Source organism: Cyanistes caeruleus, chromosome Z, assembly GCF_971803275.1.
Source record: "Cyanistes caeruleus chromosome Z, bCyaCae1.hap1.1, whole genome shotgun sequence".
NCBI lineage: Eukaryota > Metazoa > Chordata > Aves > Passeriformes > Paridae > Cyanistes > Cyanistes caeruleus.
The window spans coordinates 12,205,504-12,228,218 of NC_141732.1; the positions used below are offsets into that span (position 1 = coordinate 12,205,504).

The 22,715-nt window shown below is 37.0% G+C and overlaps 1 long non-coding RNA gene across 1 annotated transcript; it reads right to left on the minus strand.

Moving 5' to 3' along the window:
* Positions 1–15,718: 15,718 nt before the first annotated feature.
* Positions 15,719–22,414, minus strand: LOC147648103 (uncharacterized). The gene is made up of 2 exons (XR_015280216.1): positions 22,098–22,414; positions 15,719–19,546 (listed from the first exon to the last, which is right to left on the minus strand). It is a non-coding gene; the product is annotated as an uncharacterized LOC147648103 (long non-coding RNA).
* Between the last annotated feature and the right edge of the window lie 301 nt (positions 22,415–22,715).

Sequence of the window (22,715 nt, forward strand, 5' to 3'; positions counted from 1 at the left end):
TTTTTCAGCAGTGAATTAGAGGTCTTGGCAATTACAATCTTTGACTTCAAAGCAGTAGTTGGAAGTATGAGTCACCCTTTTCTAGACAACACTACAAGTGTGGTTATGAAACACAAGTGTGATTATGAAATACCTGTATTGGGGCAGTAAGATGAGGGAGGCTATTTTGTGTCCTTCATGTCATTGTTTTTCTTGGGGCTTTTTACCACTGAACAGCTTTAGTTTTCTGAAAACATAGACAACACCCAAAAAAGTCCTTATGTACATCAAGCAGTCAAAGTAGATTTCAAAGGAAAAGGTAAGGAGCTAAGCTACAGCATAAACTGCAAAACTCTGCAGTTAAATCTGTGATATTTCACTAATTCTGAATATTACTATTGTGGCAAACATCTGTCTTTATGAACACAAATCCTCTCTCACTTTTTCTTTCTGCAGGCAACGCACTGTAGAGGTCCCCCAAGCTCTGAAGTCCAAAAAAAGCAACCTGCAGCAAACAGTTCCAAACCTTAAATTTCTTACTTCTCTCTAACAAATATATTTCATTATCTTTTCCAAAAAGCTAATCTGAGTTAGCGGTCTTGGGAAAAGAAAAACAAATCTCCAAACGTTTTTTTTAGAAATAACTGTTAACTTTTCTTTCTCAAAATCCAGAATAACAGAAATTTATTCAGCCATTAGTGTAAATTTGTTAAATTAGCATGCATATGAATAACAGAAGCCCATAAATTTACATATCTTCTAAATTTCCACCATTCTTCTCTTCTTCTTCTTTGTACCACCATACACATTTAAGGCAAAGACAATAATCCGGAAACAAAAAATTGGGATCTATTATCACCCTTACCTATTTGTATCCCATCAGTCTCTGCTGACACACTACACCCTTTCTTTCATTATACAGTAAATGTCCTTTTCCCTAGATCTGCACAATAACCAGAACAGCTAGGCTTCTGTATCAGTACATTGTCAATAACACAACACTGTAAACCAGTTTTGCATGTTTAGAATTTCAAAACTTGTTGTCCATGAAGAGTTAATTTTCAATACTATTTCTATATCAAGAGTCTTTTTATCTTAGCAATTACTGATATGCCATGCACTGGCAATTCAAAAAGCTGGAAAATCAGAGCACTTTCTCTAGACAACCTGCCATAGATCCTTTCATAGGTGGTACTCCATCCGTTGCTATAGAAACATGTTTCAATATTATGACTTGTCTAGCTAGCTGGTTTAACTACAATTATCACCAGGGTGTCAAAGAGCTTGACAGAGAAAACAACATCAAAAATTCTGGGTCAAGTCAATCAAATCAGCAATAGCCTAAATACAGTCGACCTTTTGCCAGTTTCAGTGCCTCCTTTCCTACACAGTTGTATTTCTTCAAAATGCCATTCATCCATTAATTTCAATGCTCTTTTTAGATATTGAAAGAAAGCTGTAGCAGACAGATGAGGATGATATATAGTCTGAAATGCAGTAAGATTAGTGGCCATTTTAATCTGCTGTGGACATATCTCACTCTTGCTGATTACAAAATCTACTAAATGGAGATTTCATTATACAGTAAATGTCCTTTTCCCTAGATCTGCACAATAACCAGAACAGCTAGGCTTCTGTATCAGCACATTGTCAATAACACAACACTGTAAACCAGTTTTGTACCAGAAGGTACAGTCTCCTAGAGAAACTGATAGAACCTATATTGTTAAGAACTTATGAAAGTAGGTTGAACAATGCACAAGAAAATATACTGTCAAAAACAAGTTATGCTGGCAGAATGACAGACTACATGGGTTAAGATTTGCTAGCTATTTCCAACTTTCGTGCATATCATAAACCCCACAGAATTTCCCATACAAGCAAGGAGCGGGAGTTCACTTTGGAGAAGAAGAGAGCAGAGGGAAGGTGGAACAGAAGTCTGGGGAAATAAATACAGAAGAACACATCTTCCCAATTTCCTTATGCAATTGATTTATCATGTCACTGACTATTTTAGATAATCCTAAACAGTGCATTATCTAAGTCTAGTTGGAGAAACTAGACTTTTATTGTTTAACACTAAGCAAAGGAAGTGCAAAAGAACTCTGCCAATTATTTTGTAGTTTACAAAATGGAAAAGGGATTCCTTTGGTTCTTCATCTTGGCTAGTTCTCTATAGAATAAATTTACCTCATAAATAGAGCCTAATACCATTCTCTTTCAATGGCTAAATTATACCACGTCTATTTCCACTGCAGAATTAGTTCACTCTCCAGACAGAACACTTGCAAAATGATAGTAATCAAAATGAGCAAAATTTTTACAAAATTCTTTATTTTTTTCCCCCCTTTAAATACAGCTTTAGAGTTTCACTGTTTTTCATAGTGAGAACTAACTAGAATTTTAATTTTATTTCTCAAAAAAATGCCCTCAGCAGCAAGTACATCAGTTAGTCAGTTTCCTGCTAACTCTTTTTCTTTACAATTTACATATACCTATTGCTAGAAGACTCAAGTTTGGCATTATGTATTTCAAAGCATTTGGTATCTTCTCAGGGAATATTTCTAAAGTATCATTCTGGTAGCAATAAAAAGGTTAAGCACAGAGAAGAGTAAATGTTTTTACACCACAAATTAATCACATACACTTTTAGTGGATGTGCACAGAGGTTCAATAACATAAGACAGATGTGTCATTCTGACACTCTGCTATTATTTTTACTAAATAAAACAGCTCGATATGGAAAAGTAAAAAAAAAAAAAAAAAAAATCACTATCCAGGTTTTTCTTTAAAGCATACACATACCTATAACTTAAAAAGAATATCCGGTTGTCCCCAGCACCCATTCTTTTCTTGCTCCAGTTTTGCCCCATGTTTCTGGGCTCTCATCTTTTTTTTAGGTGTTTCTAAGAAAACATATCAAAAGCATTTTTGAAAATTCACTGACATTGCACCACTTTTATTTATTATTTTCTCTATCAAAGAGCAGCAAAAAAAGAATGAACAACTGCTCTTACACTAGTTTTATGTAGTTTAATTATATGATTTTAATTTTCATGCTGTATTTTACTACTAATATTAATAGTTTTACAAGACTAATTTGTAGAGCTCACCTATTATTTTCAGCTTTGTTTGGTTTGAACAATATTGCTTCAGTTCATTTGTTACCTTTTATTAGTAATTTGTAAAGTGAAAAAGCAAAGCAGTACAACTTGTCACAGAACACTGTCTCCCTGATAAAGCCTGTATTTTTTCAGGTAATTGTGGTACATGGTGATGTTGCTTCAATGAACAAGAGGAATTAATCTCAGTGTTGTATGTGTCTCAAATACTGGTCAGCAAAATAAATTAAAATCAGTAGCCCTGAAGCTGTCAGCCGTTTGTGCTTTAAATCAGATTATTACCTAACAGGATTATGCTAAACATCTACCTATTCCATTCAGAAATTTTTAATCAGCAGAGAAGAAAAAATGCAGACATTTACCTAGATTCCCAGGTGCAATAGTACTAGTGTTTATGGTCAGGGTGCTTAATATTCAAAGGAATAAACAGATGCAAAAGCAGCCTGCAGCCAAATTGTCCACTAGGTCTTGCCATTCTTTTAGCACAGAACAAGACCCCATATTGCAGGAAGGTAAGGAGGCTGAACAGATACAGGGCAGATCAAAGACTGCCACTGACACGAAGTCTGTAAAGGACTCTACACATATGGACAAAATTTGAAATGCATAACACTCAGAGATAAGGACGCTGTGAGAACTAATGTGTCAGGTTGGTTAATCTCTGTTCCAGCAAGCACAACTTGGAAGCACAGCACTCAAAACAATCTTTTTTTCTAGACTTCTGAAGCTCTTCCTACAGTCCTTGATAACAATGACCTGTATAATTTGTAAAAACTAACTTTGGACATGAAGCTAAAGGAAAAAGATGTACTTCCATAGAGAATTAAGCTTTGGTTGTGAAGATACATGCATGTAATTAAAAAGAAGATCCTAAAGTTTGCTGTTGTGTTTTGTTGGGATATTTACTTTAAGCAAACAAATGGAACACACAGGCACATGTGGAAATTCCTGAAAAATTGTCCATTTAATGGACAAAGATCTTGAAAGAGTGAAACTCAAATGAAATATTTCTAAAACCCTACACAATCTTTTCCATTTTATATTTGACTATATGTTGCTCAGGATACAGAAACCATCAGGATCTCCAATGTGGTGTTCTGAATAAGATTCCAAACTGATTCCACACACAAGGCAGAACCACTAGAATCTGCTTACTCACCTGACTTAACAAAGTCATTCTAACTTGTCTTGAATGTGAAATCCGATGTTGCTCATGACATCAGTAATAAGAAGGTTTTCAAACAGCCTGTAGTAATCTATTCAGAAAACCACAAGGCAGCAATGAACTTGTATTCAATATTCTTGAAGATCTGGTACTAGTTACAGTCAGTGATCCAATTAGGCTAGTGAACATGTTATTGTGCTCCCTTACTAATACAGTAACATCTATATTTTGAAGTATGACTTCTGCATTATAAATTATGTTTGGGTTCTAATGTTATAAGGCATGACTTAAATCAAAGGGATAAAAACTACAGTACAGAAAGAGGTACAACTAGTTTGAATTACACAATGTATTCCTGAGATATTGACCCCATTTAACTAAACCTGTGAGTTGAAAGGGAAACATCTGCTCGCAACTGGCTGAGCGGGTAAATGAATTGTAATATGTGGGTGCGCATTTCTTTACATGTATTGTATGTGTTAAAAATACATCTAGCTGATAACATCTCCACATACTTTTCAAGCAACAACAGATAATGGCATCATAAAAGGGAAACACGTGGGGAGAGATCGTTCTCAGAGACATCATTTGGCAGCTACAATCTCTTCTGATCAAGGGTTGCTTAAGATTATTAACAAGGTGGGTCTAATGAATATGAAATGCTTTGATACAAAAGGATATGTAAATCTGATATGAGGTATAGTGGAAAAAACTGCAGAGATAAGACACAACAGATAATATCCCATTATATGCATATAAATTGTTCCGAAAATACATAGCTTGAGAAAAATTAAATTAATAAAAACACACAATCCCTCTGTAGGGACTCAAAAGGAGCCCAAAATCCAAGGATAGTGTTAGCATGTAAAGCAGAGGACAAGGAATTACTATTACTTCAAAAAAACTGCTAATATCTTGGTAGTAATGATTATGCACAATATGGGTGTGAAATGGTTGAACCTCAACAGCATTGAAAAGAAATTTCCTATACTTGAAGAATTTATTTGATCTCCAAAAGATGTAATGACTCAAACCTCCCGAGTGTGGCCCGGATAGCTCAGTGATGAGGTTTCTCTTCACTCAGGTTTCGAGCCAGCATATGTTTGTGGGGTTCACTGATTTTCTTCAATAATTCGAGTGTATCAAGTGAGTAAAGAAATCGGGGGTGGACTCTCTCCTCAGGGTTACATTCCACTGTTTATTTCTGTGAAGGGGAATCCAAAGGATGAGAGACAAAGGATTTGGGGTCTGGGGGTCTCTTTTAACAGGGTTTCTCGGAGGGAGGGAACATCAGAGCGAGAACCAATTATGTTTCTCAGTTAGTACATCTTACAAACTTTCTACAAATCACGGTTACACACACCAAGATAAGAAATAACAGACACCAACTTCTTCAAATGCCCACAAAGTGTAGGGGTATTCTCCACAGAGGGGCAGAGTGGGAGAGAGGGAGGGTGGCTTGTTTCTTGGCAACACAGTGGGGAAAGAAAGGGAAGGGAAGGTAAGCATGGCCTCTCAGCTTCCATAGCTCAGAGGCATTCTGGGACAGGAACAACAAAGTTACAAACTTCTGTGTTGGAAAGAAGGATCTCCTGGGCTAAAGAAACTTCAAGCAGCTGGAAATGCCAGCGGGGTCCTCTCTTTACTCTATCCGGCCTCTTGCCGTGGAGCTGAGGAGAAAAACTTCAATAACCATGGTAACTTGATGCCAGGTAAACAATTAAGAGAAAAAGAAGCGGGGGGGGGAAATCACAACTAAAAGAGGGGAAAATATCTATTTCAAGCTATCAACTACTAACATAAACTAACTTAACAACATTCTAACAACTTTACCACAACAATACAGGATATAACTTTGTCTTTGCAGGTTATCACATTATAGAATTTTAAAATTAGAGTTCTTGTGGGCTATCAAGCAGTAATAAACCAAACACAAAGAGAAAATAATATACTTCTGATACACTGACAAGTCATCCTTTCTTTCCCATTTTCCTCTGTCTCCTTGGAACTATACTTTTAAATGTTTTATTTAATGTTCCTCTTGAGATCTTGAAGCTAGTGTCACTTTCAACTCCTCTTCAGGGAAGCCCGGATTTCAGTATACAGAAATCCATGATAACATGGAATATTTTCTGCAAAGGACTTAATGTTTTCAAATGACAGATCAGTTACAAGACATATACATAAACTGGATTAACTTTTTTGTACACTGACTGTGTATAGTGTAATATGAAAACCAATAGGTGTGTATTTTAGGCAACATGTGAGATGCAGTCTACAACCTTCTAGACCCACTAGGAATACTAGGAATCATTTCTGTTTTGATAATGCTTGAACTTTTACAAATTCTCTGCAGCACAGCCAAGGACTGTTTTTCTCACTAATTGAATCTTAGTAGTAGACTCCACCTGAACTCTTGTTCAAGAAATAGAATGCATCTAGTACCTAAGTAAGGACATTGAAAGAAGACTTCACTGTTACTCTCCTCTGTATTTCTATGAGAGCTGACCTTAAGAGAGTCTTCTTTTTTCGTCTGAAACTCTTTTTGTTTTGTGAAGAATAAGATCATCCTACATTCTGTTGTATATAGTTCCATCTCAAACATGCAAATTGCAAGAATAGAAGTGACTAGAATATTATTGTTGAAACATCTCAGACTAAAATAATCAATAAAATGCAGTGAAACACACTGAAACTTTTGCCTTGGTTGCAAAATTAAAGCAAGGTCTATTTGCAGAAAATTATCCTACCTATACCTGTATCCTGCTAACTCTGTCTTCTGTATAATAGTTTTTTTTAGCCAACACAATTGTATCCTGAGTTGTTTAAAATCTATAACAAAAACCAAAATATTCATCAAAAAGGAGCCATATGGAGTTGCACACCTCACATCCAAGATTTCTGTGTTTGAATTTAAAACAACAGTTTATCACAATCTTGTAAGTTATCCAGCTCACACAGGATTTTGATACAAAAGGCTGTGTAAATATTTATTTGACATATTAATAATTGCTCCACCCCTAGAGAGATGACATTTTGCATTTCGGATCAATGTAGTAAACCTCCTTTTCCATGCCCCAGAGCACACCCAGCTAGCCCTGAGTCTACCAGGAGGGGAAGGAGATTTGACAATGACAAGGTAAAAGACAAAGGAGGCTCTTTTCACCCGGGTGCAGCCCAGAGTTTATTCTCAGAATGAACTCCAGGGAAAAAGAGACAGAGAAGAAAATGGCAGGGACTTTTAAACTGGGGGAAAGGGGAGGGGGGAAATAGGACCCCAGCCAGTGGGGTGAAACTGAAGGGAAGGGGCAAGGGGATTGAACCAAAACCACTCATCTGGGGAGAGCAACAGGGAAAAACCATTTAGTGTAAACACAATAACCATCTTAATGCAACACAACAGATCAACATAAATACACAATAATGAAGAGGAGGAGCCAAGAACTGAAACTTGGAGGATTCCAATAGGTCAAAAAATAATCAGTTTTCTCTAAGCACTTATATCACATGTTAATATCAAATTTATAAAAATATTTTCCTTGGATTTCTTCCGATTTTCTTTGTACTTATCACTAAATAAATTCCTTACAGACTGTATAACTTCCATTGGTATTTCATTAGACATGAAGGAGACACCCCACTTCCACTGTTTGTCTTTTGATGAAGTCAAAACTAGAAGTTCAGAGTACACAAATACTTCTCTCTGTTGGCTTTTCAGTCACTCAGAAGTCAAATTAAAGGTCCCTACATTTATCTTCAAAGTTCTGAAGCCATTAGGTGTTAAAGGGCTCCTAATCTGCATTTTTTCCTTTATCGTTAAAGGCATCTATTGTAATTTCAAACAGCAAATGCCAGCCACCAGATCAATCTATATTTCTTTCAGTGATGTTTTGACTTTTAGCAACCAAACACTTAGGTTCAGGAAGTGACTGCTGCAACTGAGCAGGTGGGGCCTAAGAATACTATACCTGTGCTCAGGTTTACAGAAATTCTAAAACTGAAAATGACAAGAGAATGAAATAAATGTTCAGTAGAACTATTGCCAAGCATAAGAAAACTCATGAAGGCCGTCATTTGTAAGTTCAGGCACTGAAGCCAGGTAACACTGGCTGTTGATTGTACTGTATCTTCATGAAAATCTTTGCAGCTGGGATTTTTGAATTATTCCAGAAATAATTACCTCATAACTTTCTTATAACTTTTTTATAACTTTCAGAGTGTAAGAGAAATGCAGAAAATCTCATTACAATAAGGAAACATGAACAAAAATCCTAATTTCAATTAAGGTACATGTGTTAAAAAAAAAAAAAATGCAAAAACAAAAACAAAAAACACCCACCAACACAGAATACATGCACATTTTTACAAGATAAGTAACCATCAGGGGTTTATTGATTCTTTTGGTCCCCATTTAAATCCTCTTCAGAGATAGATGGCTGCCTGAAAATCATAAAAGTTTTGTCAGTCTTGGTTTGAAATCTAAGTGCCATGGTTTCTTTTCTCATCAAGACTTCTCTTCCACCTTCCTGGGGATTGAGAACAGCTTCTAATATACAGCATCTTCAGTGTGGCATATTAGCTCACCCTCTAATATTTAATTATTTATTGCAGAAGAGTTTTATTTTTTACAGCTAATTTACAATGCCTTGATTGTAAAGTGTGTTCATAAGGGTAGGACTGTCACCTACAATTCATTTTGTTTCATATTTTTAAATCGTCATTGCCCTTCCTTCTCACTTAAATTAAATCTTAAGATGTAATGGTATTTCTACTATTGGGCAAAATAAAGTGTTGCTCAAAAGGTTGTTATTAGAAATCCTGTTACAAGGTTGTACCAGCAGAGGTAGAGATATCACACTGCAAGATAGAATGTTCACCAGGAGATTATGGGAAAGCAAGTTCACTGCAGAATCTAAAAGCCACTGAAATATTAAAAACATTTGATAACCAACCAGGTTTCACCTACTGCGGTTACGGGGAGTCCCAGACTTTACCTCCTTAAATTATTATGATTATAGCAATATGATATTTCAGTCAGGTAGCTGAGCATTCAAGTGCATAAAACCACAAGTGACAAAACTTGCTGAAGCAAATCATTTTAGCAAACTAAAATGATTGTCAAAATTTCCAAAAACCTTGTAAGATTTTACTCACCTTAAAAGGATTGATAATACAGTATGATTTTTTTTCCCCAAAAAATCTTTGACTGCTGTTTCTCCAGTTACTCATCAGTTGCACATAAGAAAGAACCAGAATACCAGAGTATGATCAGAGACACTTGCAGATTTCAAGAGCTTAGTAGAATTTATATAACATCAACAATATTAAAAAAAATTAAGAAAATATGTTGTATGCATGCCCTGATAAGCACAGTTTGAAGATTTAACACTATTGATGGTAGACTGCTTAGATATTAACACATTTATTCCTATATAGGAAAGTTTAAAATCCTACTAAGAAAATATCTTTGAGATTCAAAACTGTATCTCTGCCTAACGTTATGCTAGTAATTTAAACTGATTTTGTGCCTTGGATGTCTTTATATCACACTGCAGTTCAAATTATAGATATATCCATCATTTTATGCTGAAGCAAACAGCATTGACTACGTCACACAGGTAGCTCTTCTGTGTTATTGTACATCAACAAACAACTTGTTTGGAATCTTATGAGGCCCACATATCCATTTTAGCATACCCTTTATTCTGCACAAGAACTAGTAAAAAATTAAAGACACATTCGAAAACGTGTATGACAAAAACACAAGCTTCCCAGGTAAAATAAATACACTGTAGCAACCCAGTACAGGACTATAACAGATCTGTAAAGCATAGAAAAGTTAAATTTCAGCAGGCAAAAACTTTTCTTAAAATCCTTAGGAACAAACATTGCTGACTGTTTGTAAAAGGGAGTGATTCAGACAGTTATTTCTCTAGGTTTGTAAAATGATGGCTTTACAAGAACAGTCTTAGTGTCAGACTGAAGGCCAAGCCTCAATATTGTATTTCTTGTCCAGAGTATGCTACCAAAGCCAGACCTGTCTTGAACTAGTCACATATCAGAAGGATGTCTTCTCTGTGTCATGTCACTACTCTGTGGATTATTTCCAGCATCCTCTATGTAACTTACTCTGACAGCAAAAGCTAGCATTTCCACTCATAGACTTCTTTTAACTGAAACAGATGCCCATGTTCTGTAAGATGCATGTTCACAACACAATTGCATCAGATATGCTCAGCCTTACTGCTGATCTTACCTTAATTTAATACACTGACTTGTCAAAAAGATTTTCAGAGTGCATACCCTCCTTACTCATCCCCCAAGCAGACACTGTGCAACACTAAAAAAACCCCAAACAAGCAATTAAAATTTTGATTCCACTTCAGGAAAAGAAAGGTTACACTTGATAACTCAAAAGTAATTCTAGAAAGGCATAATGTAATTATTGCAGTTTGAATCTACCCAAGGACAGTAGAAAGCATAAACCTATTCTTGCAAAATGTGCCATGCAATGGCCAAAATTTACCATGAACACAGTTCTATTACTCAGATAAAAGACAGAAAGCACCTTGCAATTCTAATCTAGAGTACCTGAGTCAATATTAACAAATTGAGAATTATACCATCCTCTGCATCACAAATCAACAAACCTTTCCACCTTTCTATTCATTGAAGGACTCTCATATAGTACTAACATATGCAGATTGAAAGAAATAACCCAAAACATTTTAAATGGCCTTAGCTATTTTTTCACTATAACAGGGTTAGAGAGAGAAATACCCTAAAACTATTTGTTATATGAGCATAGCTCACATAACTATTTTTAATTTTCTAATAGTTCTCAACAAGCACTCGAAAATTTGAAAGTTTGCATGCTAACTTGTGTGTTTACACACAAATGTTCTGGAAAAAAATAGATGTTAAGTCTCCTTAGTTACAGGATTGTTACTTTCTTCACTTCCTGGTACACAGAAAGAGCATTGCTTTCACAATTATTTTTTGCATTTCAGTTTATTAATTGTTAATTTGCCATATAAGAAAATAATAACTTCTATCTTTGATCAAGCAGAGTAAAATATACAGAAAATAATTTTGACCAAGTAACAATAATTTTGAAGACTGACAGCACCACTATTATTAAACTGAAAGCCATATATTTTTCCTATTAGCTGTTTAATGTTTTTCAAATTTTCTGTGAGCCACAGTTGCAAAATTCAGTGGAAGAATTTACCACCAATATCAGACCACAAGCCATCTCAGAAGAGACAGCTTCTTACATTAGTTAACTGCAGTTATTCTAATACTTTACTGGAAATTTTAGTTTCTAAAACCATTCACAAAGAAGTTCTGAATTAAAATATTCATTCTATTTAGTAATATTAAGCAAGATGAGAAGATTAACATTTCCTTATCAAAGCAGTATGTAAACTTGAAACAACAAAATAAGAACTAAAATTATTAGGCATGTCCTGTTTCCTTGTTAGGGCTCTACTGCTTAGTCCCTTTATACTGAACTACAGGTATTTATTAGATCTTACTTCATCCAGCACAGGAAATAAAAATTAATTTGCTTTATCTCATCTTCTAGTGCTCTGGAGCAAGAATGCTGAGGGACACTGAACTGTCACCTGGCCTTACATGCCAGAGGTGACTTTACAAAGTAGCAATCAGAATACAGCCACAATCATAGAATAAGAACTGCATTTTTCTTACCATTGCACAAGGAGTCATGGGAAAACTGGGATGTATTTATTTCCCCTTTATATTATTAGACACAAAGCTACATGTTCAGGGAGCTAACTGCTGATTAATTTCTTTTCTAAGACATTTCTACATCCTTGCCATTTGTGACTCAATGTTATTGGGTGATAGTTTATGATGAGTGATACCTAATTTTATTTAGATACCTCTAAACAGAACATTTAAGAACACCAGAAATGCCTTACACTAATGCATAGTGTAGTCAGGATTCAAATACACTTTAAGTGATTAAGACCTACACCATGGAAGACAAAATAAAAACATTTTGCCCTAAAAAAAAGAACAGTGACTTCTAATTGTATTTTTTTTTAGTGACCACAACATGATAACATGATAACATGATAACATGATAACATGATAACAGAGCAGTATGAGGTAAGCTGTGTGAATTAATTAATTCAGGTGAATTGAAGCTGTGTTTCCTTTTACAGGAAGTATTTGTTTCCCTTGATCAAATCAGGTCTTTTGTCCAACTTCAGCAACTAAAAACAGAGTCCTGGAGAAACAATTAAAGCTGCCTCCTTTGGCACTTAGATGTTTTTGTTTATGTGTTCCCCCTGTCTGACAGATAATGCCCTACATAATAATTATAAATAGTGAGAGTGGAAAATTTGTTAGGAATATTTGTTTTGCATTTAATTTCTTAGCACTTCAGGAAATTCAGTAATCTGAAAAATTATATTTGGCTCAGAGAACACCCTAGGAAAGCTTTTTATTTTAATTTTATAATCATACTCCAGATTTATGCTCTCTCTAACTCATTGTTTAAATACTACAACTGAAGGAATGTGAGAATAGTTATTGTCTCTAAATTCGCTTAACATATCTATGTTATTTCTTAATCTCTTCAAGGACAAATTTGAAAACAAGAGTTTTCTTTTTACATCAAGGTAATAGTAATAGATAAGAAAAGCATATGTTTTCATCCTCTGTTTTTCCACATTTAAAAAATAATAAAATACAATTTTTTTAAAAAATTTTTTTAGCACTTACAGATTCACATTAAAATTTTCCTCAGGGCTTGATGCGAAGAACTCCATCTTACACAAGAAAATAGTAACTACAGTTTTTCTACCGATTATTCAAGTGTGTAATTTCCCACAAATACTGCACCAAGGTACATTTAAATAAGCTTAAATGGTTTTTCACTTCTATAAAATACTAGTAGGCTGTCCACCAGATCCAGATCTAGTGACACTTAGATATAACATTAGCTTCTGTTTGCTTTTATAGGAGTGCAAAATAATGCAATTACTAAAAATACATACTATTTTCCACTTTTATAATGCTAAGTATTTAATATATTTGCAATTAAATTTGATTTCTCTATTTGAATCTGCAAAGCATAGTATTGGAGAAGGAAGCACTTTGTTTATATTTTTCATGAGCAAAATTGTAAGGGCTTAATTCACTAGCCACCAGAATTCAATTCCTAGTCTGCATTAGTCTAATAGTACTAAATAGGTGGGTTCCTAAAGCAATTTCTGTTCATGTCACCTCTGTAGGCTACAGATCCAAAATCAGTGAAAGGTAATCTGGCCTCCCAGCAACTTCTGGATCTCAAACTTTCCTGATACCTCCTGGGTTTTTATCAATGTAAATCTTGTGGTGATCTCCACTCACAATCTAGCAAAACGTTTACATGCTCCAATAATACACCTGTCAAAGAAACCTGTTCTTGTTAAAATACAATAATTCCCATCTTACATTCTGAATAGAGTTTCCTAGAATATACAATATTAAAGTTAAAAAGGCTTTATGTATTTTACTTTCAAAAACACCTAGCAACATAGTATTAAGAACAGATCTTTTCACATTGTGAAAAGAGACAGAAAAGATAAAAATACAATAAGTTGCCTGATTATTTCTTTAAATCTGGTTGAAATTTGAGATTTAAATCTGATTAAATTTGAGGAGCTACAGTTCTTTTTCTGTACTATTACTTTGAGCCATTGTAATTTAAAAAGTCTTTTAATATCTTGTCTTGTGTTGGAGGTTAGGATTTTTTCCTTTCTATTTTCTTTCTCTTAGAGAATTTTCTCCCATATGCTGCTAGGAAAATAATGACCAGGTACTTAAGAGAGATAAAACAGTTTTCACAGCTCAGGGGAGGGGTGAGTAGCAGCTCGCTACTCACCCATTACCTGGGGGTTTCTCTGGTAAAGGCAGAGATACCACCAGATTTGGGACTGGGAAAAAGGGGTTGGGTACAGATCTGAGTTTTCTTCTTGCTCTCTCAGCCTTGGAAGAGGACAGTGGAGCTACTGCTCAGAGATGGAAATTCGCTGTTGCCAGAGCCCACCCCTGTCTTGTTTCTCCTGCCATGGGTGAGCCTTTGCTCGTAAGACCAGCCATATTGGTACCCTGCCTCACTGGAAAGGATTCTCACCATCTCTCAGGGTGCTTCAGAGCGAAACCCGGGATGCTGAGCCCTCTCCCTTCCCAGCAGGCGCCTCTCCCCGACTGCGTGTGGCAGTGGCTGCAGAGAAGCCTGGCTGCCAGCACCCAGCACCGCTGCGTTCTGCCGCCGCCTCGGCCTTTTTCCCTACACTAACCCAGCACCCCGCACCCACCCGAGCCCCCACAGCTCCTGCTAATGTTGTGGAGTTTTCTGTCACATTTTTTTGGCCGCTGCAGGGAGCGTGCCTGCCACTGCCATGCCAGCCGCTGCTCCGAGGTTCCGGCTGCAGCCCGCGCCACCACCCAGCCACAGCCGCGGCCTGGTGAGGGCGCTGTGGCTGAGCCCCCGCGCCACAGCGCCCCCTGCCGGCGCGGCGGAATCACCACACCCGTGCTGCCCGCCGGGAGCCAGCAGCGCCCCTGCCGGCCGTGCCCGGAACTGCACTGAGGGAAGCTCTCGGGGAGCGGGCAGAGACTTCATTGGGTTTTCTGCTTTTTTGTCCATTGCTGCTGCTGTTGTTTCTTTGCCTTGCTATACACATACATACTAGTACAGAACTGTTACTCCTTTTCCCACGCCTGAAAGCCCCTGAATTTTAAAGTTCCTTCAGAGGGAAGGGGGTCATATTCTGCATTTCAAGAGAGATTCCCATCATTTTTGGCAGACACCTGTCCTTCAAACTAAAACATCTTGGAAGTTATACTCAATCTAGTTACACACTGAATGTGGCTCTGTGTCACTAGGTCATTGCTTAACTATTATAGCCCTCATTTTCATGATGAATCACAATTGTCCAAAACAGTAATATAAATTCAATGTAAGTTCTACCCTCCCTCTTTATGATTAATTCTAGTGGTACAGATTTGCATGAATGAATGTCAGTGTGTTTTCTGCCCTGAACATCTCCTACCGGCTTGAATTCAACCCTGTTGATGTTTATTACAAATTATAGCTAAATATTCTTGATTTAATGTCTGTGGTGGCCCCTCATCTGAAGGTCATGTCTGTAATAAGAGCAGACAAAACTAGCTTATAAAAAATACCAATCAGATTGTGTTTGCACATATAGCGGAGAGGTCGCACAGACATAGCAGCAAAATGGAACGGCAGCCTTTAAAATGCAGCTGCTGAAAGTCAAGGGTTCAAGAGCATATGACCTGCTTTATTTTTTGGTCCCTCCATTCTTTTACCACCTTTCTGAAGCACCTGTGACAAGGTCATAATTAAAATAGTCAAAGTTTCCCTTTTGACCCTCTTTCCACAAACAACAGTAAATACCATAAATCAAAATGTAGTCACACCTACTGTCATTGTTAATTCTTCCACCAAAAACCATGAGAAATTAGAGGGACTTGTCACAATTGAGTCAGAGCTACATCTGCAGAGTCACATTTATCTTAGGTTAATATGAATCATATTATCATATTATGAATCTCCCCATCATGTCCCCCAAATGCAACAATGTTCCCATTCCTACACAGGGGGAAAAAATACAGAAGTACAGAGCAGACAAGAAAATAGCTGAAGTAGTTTTCCAAGATGTACACATATATATCATATAGAAAGACGGAGAAAATATAAAAAGAAAGATACTATACAGGTTTTCTCTTGAGGACACTGAATTTTCCCCTTGACCTGTGAATGAACAGCTGCTATGTGACTGGGATGACAAAGGTTAGCAGGGTCAGTAGGTTTTCATCAAGCAGTGATACAATCAGTATTCTCCAGAATATTCTAGAAAGCATCCTAGACCATCCAAATTAAAATCAGTAAGGACACTGCCTGTAAGGCTCTGATGGGAGAAAGGGGGAAATAAATCATTCTAATCATTATTTAGAGGCGCTTCACAGCACTATATCTTTGTTTTCACTTAGTGTTATCACCATGCAAATGGTTTAAGAAGAAATTTTCTTCATCACCATCTCAAGGACTGGAGGTACAGGACTGGCCTGTGGTTTATCCAGACTCATCCTCTCCAAGGATGTATCCCATGGGATTCTTCCAGCCATATATCTGAAGGAGACAAAAGGTGCCCTCCTGGAACACAGAACTGTTGTTGGGCTTTGTGCACTCCTTTCACTTTTAAGATCATGACTCTTATGGTCACTGTAGCCAAGGCTGCCCCTGACTTTCACATCCATGACCAGTTCTTCCTTGCTCATAAGTAGCAGGACCAGCAGAGCACCCTGCCTTCTTGGCTCCTCAATCACCCATCATCCACATGTTCTAGGAAATCTCCAAGACTACCTGAACCCTTTTATTTTGTCCCTCTAAAAGATATCAGGGTGGCTGAAGTCTCCCATAATGCCAGGACCTGTAAATGTGATGTTTCTGCCAGTCATCTGAAGAAGGCCTCAGCTACTACTTCTTCCTGCTCAGGAGGTCTGTAGCAGATACCCAGAGCAAAGCAACCATGCTGGTCCACCTTCTGACCTTCATCCATCTACAAGTTCCCATCTGGCTCCTTACTCTTTCCTGGACTCAGGTCCATGCACTCCAGCTGTGTGGGAAATGCTGAAAGGTTCAATCTGCAGCCTTAGAAAGAGCTTGAGTTAATGTAATGATGAAGGTACACAGACATTGGGTAGAAACATTATAAATTTATGTCTCTAGAGTTGTAAGTAAGAATACATTTTGAGTAAGAAATTATAATAAGTAAAATAGTTTGAAGTTTGAACTGTAATAATGTGATTTATAGAGTAAGATAGAGATCTAAAAACTAAAACAGAGGTGTGTGTATGAGTACATGACCTGTCAGCTTATTGGCTAAGAGACAGGTGCAGTGAGGCAAAATTAAGCAAAGGTGATAGGTTAATAAGTAGAAACAAGTTTCATGTCAGCTATCTATTGGACCAAAATATTATATAGTGCTGTGTGAAGGAGAAACCCGTGACTACCTTGAGCTATGGCTGACTTGTTCCTGCTCTAAATCTCATGCCTTCAGACTGACATTTATCTGGCTGCTTGAGCAATAAATCTTCTCAAAGCATGGTGGTCTTATTCCTTGTTTTTCATCTCAACACAGCTGCTCTCTCACATAAATGGTAAATCATTCTCCTCACTTTCCTCTTCTCATTCCTAAGGAGTTTGCATCACTCCTGAACCAACAGCCCTCGTTGCTCCTTATTCTAGAGCCACATCAATGACGATCCTTAACCTTCTAATGAGACTACACTCTTCTACTAATTACATAAAATATTTTGTTTACAGAAAGATCCATGCTCAGTGTAGGTTTTCCAAGCAAGGCAAACACCCCAATTCAGAAGCCAGCACCGTGGCCTCCCGCCCTGGTCACACTGGCCAATCTACCCACAAGACATCAATGTGATGGATGGCGAAGCAATGGTGATTATTGCAGGAGAATTTGACCTTTTATAACCTAGGGTCATTGTGTTACTCCCATCTGCTCACGTCACACTTAAGTGCTATTGGCTAATTACAGAAGGTTTTACTATCCTAACAGAGAGGGGTTTTTGCTAACTTTCCATTACATTTAAATCTTTTTAAATCTACAATTGAAATCTTCAGATCGCAAGCCCTTAAACTACAACATATTCCCCCCTCTTTATGAATAACTAATTTGCTAAAATATTAAAGTATTAAAAATGGATAATATAAAATTGAGTAAAATATAAAATACTTAACTAAAAACTAAAAGCTTATAAAATAGATACTACAGTTTTCATTAGTAAATATGACACACATGCAATAACTAAGTATACTTTAAAGCATTTGTTGCCTTTCTATAAACAAAATGTTAATTTTTTCTAGTCGGCTTTTAACAAAGGACACAAGCTTATTTAAAACACATGGTCCAAAGATTAGCACGAGTAAAATCATCACAACTGGTACAATCAGGGTAGACACCAGGGTGGTCAGCCACGGAGATTGGTTAAACCAGGATTGGAACCAGTTTTGCTGGGCTTCTCTCTCTGCTTTCTGTTGAGACAGTCTGTCTCGTAGCTCTGCCATGGTGTCTCTCACGACTCCGGTGTGGTCGGCGTAGAAGCAGCACTCTTCTTTCAGGGCGATGCAGAGGCCTCCTTGCTGCATGAATAGAAGGTCGAGACTTCACTTGTTCTGCAAAACAACTTCAGAGAGTGAGGAGACTGATTTTTCTAGAAAGGATATGGATAGCTAAAACAGTCTCTGTTGTTGGGTCACGATGGCAGAGACACCTGTGGCAGCACCAGTTGCTTTCAGGTTAAGCAGCATCGCTGTGGTTACACCTGTCACTACTTCTCTTTCTGAAGTCGGGTGAGTCTTTCCACTTGCAGGCTCAACTCTTCATCCAGCTGGTATAGGACTCTGGGGATGATAACAGCTAATACACAAAAGTCAACAGAGGAGTTAAAGCTTGGGTATAAATGCAAGGGCTAGACTATTAAATCATGGGTTCTCAGCCTGTACCACAAAACTGGGGCTCACTGCTTCAGGTGTTATAACTATAAACAGCACAATTACTATAAACAGTTTACCATGTAAATAACACTATGCTTACAAACTCACAACTAAAACTTTAACGTTAAATGGACTTTCAAAGATGCTTACACTACCTCTTAAAGGAAAATACTTATACTTTATACTAACGTAACAATTCCTACACAGGCTAAACACTTTATCTTAAACTATTGTCTAACTACTTTTAAAACAAGTGCTCTGGTATATATGTAATCTAAGCGTGAAAGCAATTTGCTAAAAGAATAAACACACAATTACAATTTGCTTTGTATATAGTTAGATGGAGTCTCTACACTTCTCAAATCTTTTACAGAATTTCTCCAACACAATTCAGTTTTGGAATGTTCACTGCTCTCGTGATGTCAGCTGGCAGCTGATTGGTGACTGAGGGCTTTGATGTTCAAGTTGTTCTTCAAACCCTTCTAAATCTTAAAACAAAGGATACCTGAAAAATTGATAGAGACACAACATCATAATAACAACATAAAATTTTGTTGGCAACTGCCTGTACAGTGTTCAGACACAACTGTGTCCTGACAGCTCCACTTCTGATCCATGTCTGGAGTACCAAGGCTGTGTGGTGACTTCTCTGTTCACTGGATCTCGTGTGTTCAGAGGCAGACAGCCTGGTCAGATGGACAGGTGACCTTTCTGAACCTGCCAACAAAACACAGGCACTTCTCTCTTTGAAGTTAATGAATTACACTAATCAAATTACTTTTAGGGTATCAATTTCCCCCCTTTTCTTAAAAAGATAAAAATGAAATGTATTTCTGTTCAACATTAACAAAAAACCTTATATACAATTAGTAAGAACTTACAGCAGTTGAAAATCAATTAATATAAAAGTACTGTTAATTATTAAAACACTGCACCAGCATCTCATAGTTAATAAACAAACAAAACCAAAAATTATCAGTGAAGGATTGGACAATCAATCCAGAAATGATTCTCCAAGCTCACTTCAAAATTGATCCAGCTGTCATATTAATAGGGTCAAATTGTTGAGTTAAAAAATGACTCAAATACTGATTTGGTACAAGAACATCTGGATCTGTTGATAAACATTCTGTCCAGGTAAAATTAATACTTGGCCAGGGCCTTAGACTTTAAACTGGAAAGATGCCTCTTAACTTATTTTTAAAACAAGGTTTTCAATAGCAACAGCTATGAGATGCTTACAGCACAGCAAACTGTTAAAATGCATTTGTACAAAGCAAATAATTAAAAACCTTAGGTACCAGACCAATTAAATCATTCAGCAGTTGGTTTAATTTGAAGCGTCTTCCATGGCAGCTAATCTTTAGCAATGGTACATCTTACTAAAATTCTGGAAACACTGAAAAATAAGAAAGCTATAACAAAAAAAATCTGCAAAGATTGGAATGACCAATAGAGCTCTCGATGAAATCAAGGGTGTCACAGAACAGCATTCATTTCTGTCTACAAGCAGGTGTTCATCAGTGGTTTATCACAGTTGTTTCAGTTGTAGCTGTCTTCATATCTCTAGAAAAATAACTATACTTTGCAATTTAGACAAGTGTTTCCAATAAAACATAAAACAATTTAAATTAAACAAAATTTAAACTTAACAATAATTATTTATAACAAAAGGAAGTAACAAAAGTTTAAGAGAATATCTAAGTTATACAGCTTAACTAAAAAACATTTAAGTCAACAGTAACATGGATTCACTATAAAGATTATAAAAATGTAACAAATACATCACAATTCCATGTTATCTAGCTTTGAGAATAACTCACAATAACTGCAAATGTTACCAAAAACACTCATTCACAACAAGAATTTGCCTAGTATATGCTCAAATTAGCTAAGATTCCAAAGTGCAGCCTCTCCAGAAAAAAAAAAAGCCACAACAACACAGGATTGGGCAAGTTGTCATTTAGCTTTTGTAGCACTTTTCAAAAACATCAAGTCTAATTTTTAAACTAAAATCCAAAATCCAAATTGATATATATGCAGTTATATGTGTTTTATATAACAAAAAGATTCACATTGAAATTACCTGATTAAAATTGTGGAAAAAACAAGCAAATAGATAATATATACTTTAACTTAACTTTGTTTTGCACAGTAAAGTTCCCTTAACTAATTATTTTTTAAACCACAAATCTCTTCTGTAGATAACATTAATTGGAAGGTTTTCTTAGAAGCTGTAAATCACACCATATTTTAACCTTGGGTTCTAAAACCAATTATTGCAAGGCAACTTCTGTTAAACACTTTAAACTCTTTTTAAACTTTCAAAGAACCACAATAATTTCTCTAGTAAAATCCTAAAAACTGCAATTGCATAAATTCATAATTACTTAAAACACAAAATTAACTCCAAAAGGGGACATAAACACCTTTTAAAAACTCAATAAATCATGACTTTGTAACAAACTGGTTATTATCTCAGGGCTTCTTCTCAGAGAGGGAGTGTGGGGGACAGGGGGTTATGAACCGCTCGTGTCTTGGTCAAACTCAGAACTCAACTGGTCGGCTACCTCCTGTTTGCCATGCCTTTTTCGTGGGCTCCAGCCCTTCCTACCCCTCTGTGGGCAGGCTATTCCCTCCCTCCTGGTTCTCCATGCCTTTTGTTCCACCTTCTACTCTGCCTATTACTCCACCTTTCCCTCCGCTTTTTGCTCCCCCTTCTTCTCTTTGCATTCCAGTCTCTGTGCCTTTGTATCCATGCTCCACTGTCCTTCACACATTCCTTATCTTTCCTAACTCCCCGACCACGTTCCTCTTTCAATGCCAGCCTTTGTTCTTTGTTTTTACTTAAGATACTTTCTCACTGTATGTCTTTTTGTTCAACACCATTTTTAGACACCAGGGAAAATGTTTCTCTCTGGGCTTTTCCCAGGGCACTCCTGGCTTTTTCTGTTAACTTTTTCCAAAAGTCTCTTGCTTTCTGTTGTTTCTCCCAGAGCACACAAGAATTTTGGGACCAAGGGGACTCCCGACCCCGCTTTGGCTCTGCTGGGCTGCTGTTGTCTGGAAGCTGTAAAGCTCTGACCCTGAATTTCAGGGTAGCCAGCAAACAGTTCCTTGTCATTTCCCAAATTTGTTCAGCAAGGATTTTAGCACATCCGTCCCACACCTTAGGGTGGATAAGCTTTACAAGCATATTTACAACTATAACAACCCAAAGTCTTGCAATAACAAGCAAATTAGGTTTACAACTTAATTGCAATCTCACCTTTATCAGTGATTCCATCTTCGTTCAAGATGCAGGGACGTCTCCCTCACCAGGATCACCAGCTCTCCTGGTCGCTGCTTCTGTTTTGTTGGGTTTTTTTTAACTTCAGGGATTCCTCGCTCTCTGGGTTTTTTCCCGCTTTTCCTCCCGGGTTTCTGGCACCAATTTTATGTTTTCCAAGCAAGGCAAACACCCCAATTCAGAAGCCAGCACCGTGGCCTCCCGCCCTGGCCACCCTGGCCAATCTACCCACAAGGCATCAAAGTGATGGATGGCGAAGCAATGGCGATTATTGCAGGAGAATTTGACCTTTTATAACCTAGGGTCATTGTGTTACTCCCATCTGCTCACGTCACACTTAAGTGCTATTGCCTAATTACAGAAGGTTTTACTATCCTAACAGAGAGGGGTTTTTGCTAACTTTCCATTACATTCTGAAATCTTCAGATCGCAAGCCCTTAAACTACAACAGCTCAGATCATGTTTTGGGTATCAATAACAAATATTTATCACTATTTATCAGTAACAAACAGGGCTTATAAGAAAGTGTACCTTTACAACAAATATACAAAAATCCAAACAGTGATGTTTAAAAGGTAGTTTTTTCTTTTATTTTAT